The 10,525-nt window shown below is 38.0% G+C and overlaps 1 pseudogene; it reads left to right on the forward strand.

Annotated features, from left to right (window-relative positions):
- Positions 1 to 7,994: 7,994 nt before the first annotated feature.
- On the forward strand, positions 7,995 to 8,989 carry LOC102749136 (olfactory receptor 52H1-like; annotated as a pseudogene).
- Positions 8,990 to 10,525: the final 1,536 nt, after the last annotated feature.

Consider the following 10,525-nt stretch of genomic DNA (forward strand, 5'->3'; position numbering starts at 1 on the left):
TGTATAATATATATTTGAGAATATATTTGCAGTGAATTCTGTGATTTGGCTTTTTAAATCTCCATTTAACATTCCTTTTTTTGAAAAGTTTAGAAAACTAAAGAATATATTTTTCTCTGAATCACTTGCATCTACACATCTGAATGAAATTTAACTTTCTTCAGTCGGATGGACTCTTAAAGATTTAACAGAGAGAAGTAAGTCAGAAATCATGATTTCCTTCTTCCTCTTTATTTTTTCAAAAAAGTTCAAAGAGAAAGTTTTTTGTTTATCTGTTTGTTTATTTATCTGCCGCACTCTTCCAGTATGACTAGAATGTGGACGTGATAGCCATCGGGGGTGGTGTCGTTGGTGACTCCTTGATTCTAACTTGATTCTAACCTAGGATGTAGGTTATAGAGGTTTTTCTGCAGCTTTCTGGGAACTGAGAATCACCTGTGGTAACGTTCGTGGCAGAAGCGTTAGCTTCTTGATTTTGGTGTTTTTAAAGTTGTGACCCCCGATATAGTAGCTGCCCTAGTAAAATATTGATCTGACAGTCATTGCTGTGTTCTTGGAAACCGTTCCTTCAATTCTGTCAAATACTTTTTTGTATACATAAAATTAGTATCATTCTCCATAGTTTATTTTTTATTTTAAATTTTTAATTAATTTATTTATTCATGAGAGATAGAGAGAGAGAGAGGCAGAGGCAGAGGGAGAAGCAGGCTCCCCGCGGAGCAGGGAGCCTGATGCGGGACTTGATCCCAGGACTCTGGGATCATGACCCGAGCCGAAGGCAGATGCTTAACCGACTGAGCCACCCAGGCGTCCCCATTCTCCATAGTTTCTGTGCCTAATAACAGTCATATGATTTTATATGTACATTGTGTGAGAATACTCTTTCCCCTATATCCAAACACTTACAGTTTATTCAGTAATATTTGTTATTGAGTGCTTACTGGTAATAACTGAACGGATATAGTCATTGTTCTCATGGAAATTATATTCCAGTGGAGATAGATAATAATAAGTAAATAAATAAGTGAATCCATAATATGACAGGTTGTGATAAGTGAAATGAAGAAAAATAAAGTAAGGTAATGGGATTGAGAACGATGGGGGTGCAGATAGGTTTTATTTTACATAGGGTCAATCAGGAGTGAGGTCATATCAGATACCCGTCAAAGAGGAAGGAAGCAAACATTCAGAGTTCTGGTTGAAGATTATCCCTAGCAGAGGTACAATTAAGAGTAAGAGCCTAGAGACATGAAGTTGATTGGTGTATCTGAAGAATAGGAAGTGATATATCATGACTGGAAAATTGGTGGGGGTAAGTGATTGGGTGGGGAAGAGACCACATCATTCAGGGGCTTCAGTAAGTCATGCAGTACGAATTTTACATTTTATTCTTAGTGAACTAGAAAAGCATAGTAAGAGGTCTTAAAAACTTTTTAAATTTTGAAATAATTATAAATTCATAGAAGTTCACACAGAAATGTACTGGGAAATCTCATGCACCTTTATTCCAGCCTCTCCCAATGTTGACGTCTTAAATATATATCATACAGTATCAAAACCAAGAAGTTGACATTGGTACAATCCATAGAGCTCATGCCAATTCCACCATTTGTCCATGCACTCATCTGTGTCTGTATGTATAACTCTAGGCAATTTTATTACGTGTGTTGCCTTGCCAAATTACCAGCAAAATCATGATTCTCAAATGTAACATCACCACAAGATTCCCTCATTTTATTCTTTTGTAGCCATGACTATACTTTCCCTCTTCCTAACCCTTGACAACCACTACTCTAATCTTCACCTCTGTAATTATATTATTTTACCAATGTTTCATAAATGGAATTATGCAGTATGTATTCTTTTGACAATGCCTTTTCACTCTGCATAATTTCTTTGTCGTTCATCCAAGTTGTTGACTGTGCCAACAGTTTCTGTTTGTTGCTATGTAGTATTCCATGATAGAGACACACTACAGTTTGTTTGACAATTCACTTTTTGAAGGATATTTGTGCAGTTTTCAGTTTGGGGCTATTATGAATAAAGCTTTATAAACATCCAACTATAAGTTCATGCATGAAAATATCTCTATTTCTCTGGGATAAATGCTCAATAGTGCAATTCCTGGGTCATATGGTAAGTCTACTTTTAGTTTTGAAAAGAACTGCCAAACTATTTTCTATAGTGCTGTCAGAAAGATTTTGAAGTGAGAAATTATATGTTATGGCTTACATGTTTAGAAATATTACTGGCTTTTCTATGGTAAGTAAACTGAAGAGAGACCATATAAGAAGCTATTACAATTTTCCAGATGAGAGATTATGGCTATATGGACCAGAGACAGAGAATTAGAGGTTTTGAAAATAAATTTTGAATGCACTTTGATAGCAGAGCTAAAAGGATTTAATGATGATCACACAAGTGATATAAGAGAAAGAATCAAGAATGATTCCAAGGTTACTGGTCTCAGCAACCGGAATAAAAGAGTTGCCATTTACAGTGATAAAGATGGTTTAAGGAGAAGGAAGAGTCTGATTTTGGACATGCTTAGCTTGAAATGGTTATCCAGCATTAGGTAGAAGTGCTGAGAAAGCAGTTGAATCTAGGAATCTGAAACATAAATTTAGAAGTCATGAGTGAATAAATGGTGCTTAAAACACACACACACACACACACACATACACTTTGTGGAGTAAAAGTAGAGAGAGAAAAGCTGAAGACAGAGTACTGGAGTAATAAAAGATTCAGAAAAAGGAAAGACAGAGGACCTAGAAAGGGAGAAAATAAGGATCAGCCAATGAAGTAGAAGAAGAAACAGGAGAAAATATAAAAATCGAGATATGAAAAGAAAAAAAATTAAATTAGGTGGAAGCATTCATAGTTTTCAAATGCTGGTGATGTGTTGAGTAGATTGAAGACTGAGAATTGCCCGTGAGACTGGGCATTATGGAGGTCACTGGGTACCAGAAAGAGGGCAATTTCAGTGGGTGGTAGAGACTGGAGAGTGTTTATGAGAGAATGGGAGGAGAGAAGTGGAAACTATAATGAGGGGAGTATTTTTTCTCATATTCTTAGGAATTGTTGTAAGAGAAAAGAAATGCCAGTGATTTTTAAAAACATTATCTTGTATCCCATTACTGTAATAAACTCTTATCTTAGTAGTATCTGGTACAGAAAACTTACAAAGACTGTACAGAGATTTCCTATAATTAATAATACAATATCACTAATATCTTACACTAGTATGGTACATTTGTTATAATCAATATACCAATATTGACATATTATTATTAATGAAAGTAAAGCGATATCAACAGAAGTTCATTTCGGATATAATTTATATCAGAAAGATTTACTTCTGTTTACAGTATATTTGCAGTATGCCAATATATAACTAAGATTATTTGTACAGAAAAAAAGATGATATAATGATAGGTGACATATACATACATATATATTCTTTATTATATACAAGAGCTAATAATAATAGTTAAACATCTTTTGAGCATTTACTATATGTTTTGTAGGTTCAGGAAATAACTCATGTTTGTTAGAGCTATAGCTCAACACTACTTATTGTGATATAGCATTCTAGAATGGTATATATCTTTTCATTTTCAACAAATCATTTTATAATTAAATTTATTTGTTCCAACGAATCATAATCTTGATGGCTTAATAAAGAGGACAGCTGATGGTAAAGATAGTTTCTCTTTCTGTGAGTCATTGTTTCTTAAGTATATTTTGTTTACCTCGTTTTACGCTCAGAGTATGATATATTTATTCTATATTCCCAAATTGTCTATGTTAAGAACTGTGAAGAGTCTGAAATTTTCTTCTACTTGCAAGCTAACAAGTTACTTTGCCACAGTTTCATGGTGGCTGGTAGAAGACACAGGAATCCTGGGTCAGAGACAAAGGACAATTTAGTACATGCGGCCATAGCAGATTTCTCTAGTTTTAACTGATGTTCTTTTTCTGTCCCAGAGTCCTATCCTGGAAACCTCATTATATTTAGTTGTCATGTCTCCTTAGGCTCTTCTTGAATGCACAGTTTAGTTTTAAAATGTTTCCATGTGGGGGCACCTGGGTGGCTCAGTCGTTAAGCGTCTGCCTTCGGCTCAGGTCATGATCTCAAGTTCCTGGGATCGAGCCCCGCATTGGGCTCCCTGCCCTGCGGGAAGCCTGCTTCTCCCTCTCCCACTCCCCCTGCTTGTGTTCCTTCTCTCGCTGTGTCTCTCTCTGTCAAATAAATAAATAAAATCTTTAAAAAAAAAAAAATGTTTCCATGTGTTACTATTTTACTTTGATTTTTAGAAATGGAGTTTTTATGTATGTTATGTGTTTTTATTTTAAAATGTTAAACTTAGTTTTTTATATTGTTGGAATGGGTGGGGTTGGTGTCACCCTGTGCTCAATTCAATTTTTTGTTCTGGAATTCCCACTTTGACTGGTTGAGATGAAAGAAAGTCAATTTCATGTAAGTTGCCTAAAGATCTGCAAGAACTCAGGGACACAGCAGAGTCAAAAGAATATATTTTTAGGGGAGGAGGAGGTTAGTTTACCCATTTTTATTTGCCACAATTGATACACCAAGCTAGTCAGTATACAACAACCTTTAATACTCTGGACTGTTTTCCCTTGAGATATTCTGAACTTGATACTTTTATCTGATTTAGTAAAATGGAAAGCTTAGTTAGCACCACAAAATTGCAATGTATCTTCAGCTCTTTCTGCAATAAGCAAAACTTGCTTTGCTTATGTATCTGTCATACGGTTTTACAAGACAATTCAAACGTGAAAGGTCTCTGTAAGACACTAAGACCTGTGGTAGTTTTTTTTTTTTTTTTTTTTGGCAATACAGTAACAATCAATAATATGAAAAGAAAACAAGGAAAGTGAGAGAAAAAGTGGTTTCAAGAATAACTTTAAGGTCTCTGCCATAAGCATCTGGATGTTAATGATAATCTCCAGAAGTACTGTAAACACTGGATAATATGCAATGACCTAAGGGAGTTGTTTATGTAAAAGATTAACTCATCTTGCTCTGAAGTCAGAGTTTCTTCAAAGTACCTCAATGCAGTTACAAATAGAGACCAGAAAGCCCCATTCAGTGAAATAGAAGGTGATACTCATATGGGTCCTACAACCATATCATCTGGAGCTCACCCACATCCCTAATCAATCGATTGTCTTTCTCCAAACACATAAATATCTGGGATCCAGAGTTTAAAGGGTTATTATCACACCTTTCTTTGAAGTCAGAACCTAGAGCCTAGCTAACTTAAATTTGTTTTTTCTTTACAAAATTATTTTTTGAATTCTCTATAAATGACTACTCTACAAAGGCTAAAGTATTCCAGTACTTCCTGGTTCCTCCTGTCTGTCCAAAACCCGGAATCATACCATGTTTGTGTACAATGTCATTTCTAGACCGGGAAAACATTAATGCAAACATTTATATACTAATACTAATAGTATTGACTGGTGACTGGAGTCCCTGGAGTCCCCCTAGAATTTAGAGCCTTCACTTTTCAGTCTTTCCATCCCCTGAGAAAAACAAAGAGAAATAAAAGCTTATGCTGTCGAGGTGTGTCTGTCTTTCCTGGCTGGAATTAAATTTCTTTGTTCCCATGCCTCACCTCTCATCTGGGTACCCTTCTCTTTATATGTCCTCCCCAACTGTGTTGTGTTACTTCCTGTATCTTTCTGTTCTCATCTTAGAACTATCCTCTTCAAGCCCTTTATTGGTTTCCTAACATCAGGATAAGGTGCCTGTGAGTATAATCTGAGTGTGGTAATGGTGGTAGGAGTCTTGGGGAGGCAGACTGGAGAAGATCCTGGAAAAATCCAGGGAAAGATTTTGGTAGCTAGAATAAAGAATGACTCCTCAAGGATATGCATATCCTAATTCCTGGAACCTGTGCATAAGTTATTTATATGTCAAAAGATGTTTATGGCTGCTAATCATTTGACTTTATATTGGGTTATCTGGGTGATTCTGTTGTAATTGCAGTGGTCTTTAAAAGTAGAAGAGGGAGGGACGCCTGGGAGGCTCAGTCGTTAAGCGTCTGCCTTCGGCTCAGGTCATGATCCCAGGGTCCTGGGATCGAGCTCCACATCGGGCTCCCCGCTCAGCGGGAAGCCTGCTTCTCCCTCTCCCACTCCCCCTGCTTGTGTTCCCTCTCTCGCTGTGCCTCTCTCTGTCAAATAAATAAATAAAATCTTTAAAAAAATAAATAAAAAAAATAAAATAAAATAAAATAAAAGTAGAAGAGGGAGATAGAAAAGTTCAGAGTCAGAGAGAGATATGTGACTATAGGGGTTAGAATAAGGAGACTTGAGAAAGACTCAATCCACTTTTATTGTCTTTAAAGACGGAGGACAAGACAATAAGCCAAGGAAATGTGTGTGTGTGTGTGTGTGTGTCTGTGTGTATTCAAGAAATATATTCAATATTTTCTGGCCCAAACAGGACACAATGAAAAAATTAGTAAAGAATGACAATCTTGAAATATTAATTTTACCACTGAGACCGTATGAATGGTTATTCTATGTGAAATCTTGCCTTCTTTTATTCTGGAAGAGACGCATGAGGACAGAAAATTTGTCCTCAAGAGTTCCCAATCATTAACAGAAGATGCTCACACATCTAGAAAAGAGAATCCAAGAGAATAAGCAGGAAAATAATGTGAAATTCAATACAGTCATCTGATAGTTTGTTTGGTAAAATGATTAAGAACTTGATTTTACAAGCAGGAGAAGGGACTGCTTGGTTCAGGATTACTGGAGAAGGTGCCCTGGAGACATCTGTGTTGGTAAGGATCAAGAGCAGTGAATAGAATTTACACATGTTGAGAGAAGACAAGATTACACTGATGGAAAAGGCAGCAATCGAAGCAATGAGATGTAGGAACGAGGGAGAAATCTATGGACGCCTTGTAGGGAAGAATGTGATACACATTCACATAGGTAGAACTAAAATATATAAGGAAACTACTGACTGCCAACAGGAGATAAAATATATTCTGTAGGTATAATGGGGGCAATGACAAGCTTTTAGACAAGGTTGCCAATGTCTTAATAATTTCATATTTTTAAGAGAGCAATCTGGCAGCATGAGATAAAGAACAAGACTCCCAAGATATTGGAAGAACTGGGATTTTTATTGTATGGCTCCAACTGGTGATGAATGACTTGAGTAGGTGAGGAAGTGGAAAAGTGGAGTAGGCAGATCAGACAAGGATTTTAAAGAGGATCAGAAGAGCTGGCAGATTAGATACAGGGACTGAAGGAGGAAGAAGAGCCTCAGTCAACCCTCAGATCACCATGCTCTGGTGGTGGAAGAATGATGTGATGACGAAGTGAGGTAGCTGGTCAGGAAGTTAACAGGTGGAAGAAATAATGAGTTTTGGAGAATTGTTGATGAGTTGACAGAAGAATATTTAGATGGAGATCTTCTTCCAGATATTAAGAAAGTTGAGCAAATAGGCAGTAGTAGATTGGCTTGCCAGATTCCTAATGATGTATTGGCAATGAAGAATGCATATTTGTTAACTCATACCTGGTCCCTGTTATTTCTTTGAATGGGCACATCAGTGAAGATTTACTGAGATCTGTGCCAGGTAGGATACTCGACATTTACATCTTTGAGAAATCTCAGACTGAATTACTTGGTGAGGGCAAGATAATCTTGGAACTTTAGTTGACAACACAGGCCCAGCAATGATCACAGGTCATGGATCTGGTGGGACGTGGTCCCGATGTAGTAACAATGCTGTTATTGTTAATGTCTATAGATAGAGAATTATTGGTTTAATTCATGGTTTAATTCATATCTCTTGGCAGCCTTTGGTAAGTGTCTGCTGTAGTGTTTGTGATGCGATGGGAACGAAGGGATCTTAGTTCCAGAAAAGACTTAAAGGGAATTCATGGCCAGTAAGTTCCAGGAATAAAATACTATATTTTGTCCTTAAGGAATTACAATTACCATGATGGCCACATTGAATTTAACAAGTTTCGATCCAGGCTCCTTCATGTTGGTAGGGATCCCAGGGCTGGAGCAATTCTATATCTGGATTGGGATTCCTTTCTTTGTTATCTACCTGGTGGCCCTTGCAGGTAACAGCATCCTTCTTTACCTCATCACTATGACCATAGCCTCCATGAACCCATGTTCTTCTTTCTCTCTATGTTGGCCTCTGCAGACCCCATATTATGTACCCCTGTGTGCCCAAAACACTTGGCATATTCTGGTTGAAAGCTCAGAAAATCACTTTTCCTGGCTGCCTTACCCAGTTGTTCTTTCTTCACTTCAGCTTTTTTCTGGACTCAACCATCTTGTTGGGCATGGCATTTGATCGTTACATGGCCATTTGTTCTCCTTTGAGATACACAAGCGTTTTGACACCTAGGACAATTGTCAAGATCACGGTGGGCATTGTCGGTCGGAGCTTTAGTGTCATTCTGCCCGTTAGTTTCCTGGTGAAGCATGTGCCCTTCTACAGGACACACATCATCCCTCACACATACTGTGAGCACATAGGTGTTGCCCGGCTCGCCTGTGCTGACATCGCCGTCAACATCTGGTATGGTTTTGCTGTGTCTGTAATGACTATTATCTCAGACCTAATTCTCATTGGTATTCCCTATTCTCTCATCCTTCATGCTATTTTCCACCTTCCATCCAGAGATGCCCGACAGAAAGCCCTCAGCACCTGTGGTTCCCATGTCAGTGTCATTCTCATATTCTACACACCAGCCCTGTTCTCATCACTGCGGCCACAGTATCTCCCTCACCTTTTATATCATGTTTGCCAACCTCTATGTGGCAACCCTTCCTGCACTCAATCCCATCATTTATGCTGTAAAAACCAAGCAGATCAGGGACAAGGTCATCCTCCTATTCTTTCCTAAATGGATTCAGTGTCCCAGGGCTGGGAACATAGAGAAAAAAATTGTGGGAAGTCAAGTAATCATATTGATTTAATAGAATTTCTTATGTAAATCAGTAGTAGGAAGCCCTCCAATAATGGACTCAATTCCTATGACTCTCAAGACCTTAATTTTGTTGGGGAAAATCATTGGTAGAATTAGAGGAAGAGAGGTAAGGATTTTTCAAGTCCCTAGAAAATGACAAACATCAGATAGAAGAATCCCAATTTTCTACAATCAAAAACTTAAATGCGGGGCGCCTGGGTGGCTCAGTCGTTAAGCATCTGCCTTCGGCTCAGGTCATGATCCCAGGGTCCTGGGATCGAGTCCCACGTCGGGCTCCCTCCTCGAGGGGAGGCCTGCTTCTCCCTCTCCCACTCCCTCTGCTTGTGTTCCCTCTTTCGCTGTGTCTCTCTCTGTCAAATAAAAAAATAAAATCTTTAAAAAAAAAACAAACTTAAACGCAAAAAATGTTTACTCTTCCTTTGGTCCTTTTATCTTGTTTCAATGTCCTTCTTAAATAAATTTTAAAAAAGAAAGAAAAGAAAAAATAGTACTTTATTCATAGGCTTGTTTAGCACCCAGTAAGCTCATAAATTCAATAACCATCTGCATGCTGAAAATTCCCACATCCAAAGTTCTACTCCCAATTCTTTCTCTGTCCCACATAGCCGACTCTGTATTTGGTAACACCTCCTGGCCATCCCACTGAAACTCCACAATCAACATGAACTAAAATTCATTTATTATCAATTATGTCCTCTGAATATCCTTTAAATTCATTCACATGTTTCATATTAAAATATGATCACCACTCTCTGTGTGTGTGCGTGTGTGCATGTGTGTGTGTGTGTGTGTGTGTCCTGGATCTGTTCAGCAGCCTCATTTGGAATTTGCTCACTCTAAATTTTTCTCTCTTGCATCCATTTTTTTACTCAGAAACTAGAGTGGTTTTACTGAACCCCAATTAATCATGTCAATCCTCTACTTAAAAATCATTCAAGTTACCCATTTTGTCTGCAAGAAAACTCAAATGCCTTAACCTATCTTCAAAGCCTTTTACAGCATGGTTGGTGCTAACCAGTTATTGCTTGATGTCCGCTGATCCATCTCTCCCCCTTGCTCTCACTTTGGCTCACATGCCCTTAATGCTACAATCACCCTGTACGTCTTATGCTTTTTCAAACTATGTTCCCTTTCCTTCTGAACTTTCTTTCTTTTTTTTTTTGTGGGTTTTTTTTTATTCTTATGTTAATCCCCATACATTACATCATTAGTTTTAGATGTAGTGTTCCATGATTCATTGTTTGTGCATAACACCCAGTGCTCCATGCAGAACGTGCCCTCCTCAATACCCACCACCAGGCCAACCCATCTTCCCACCCCTCTCCCCTCTAGATCCCCCAGCCTGTTTTTCAGAGTCCATCGTCTCTCATGGTTCGTCCACTCCTCCGATTTCCCCCGCTTCATTCTTCTCCTCCCGCTACCTTCTTCTTCTTCTTCTTTTTTTCTTAACATATATTGCATTATTTGTTTCAGAGGTACAGATCTGAGATTCAACAGTCTTGCACAATTCACAGCGCTTACCAGA

This window comes from Leptonychotes weddellii, unplaced genomic scaffold (genome assembly GCF_054177405.1).
Source record: "Leptonychotes weddellii isolate Sample4059 unplaced genomic scaffold, ASM5417740v2 HiC_scaffold_2590, whole genome shotgun sequence".
NCBI classification, from domain to species: domain Eukaryota; kingdom Metazoa; phylum Chordata; class Mammalia; order Carnivora; family Phocidae; genus Leptonychotes; species Leptonychotes weddellii.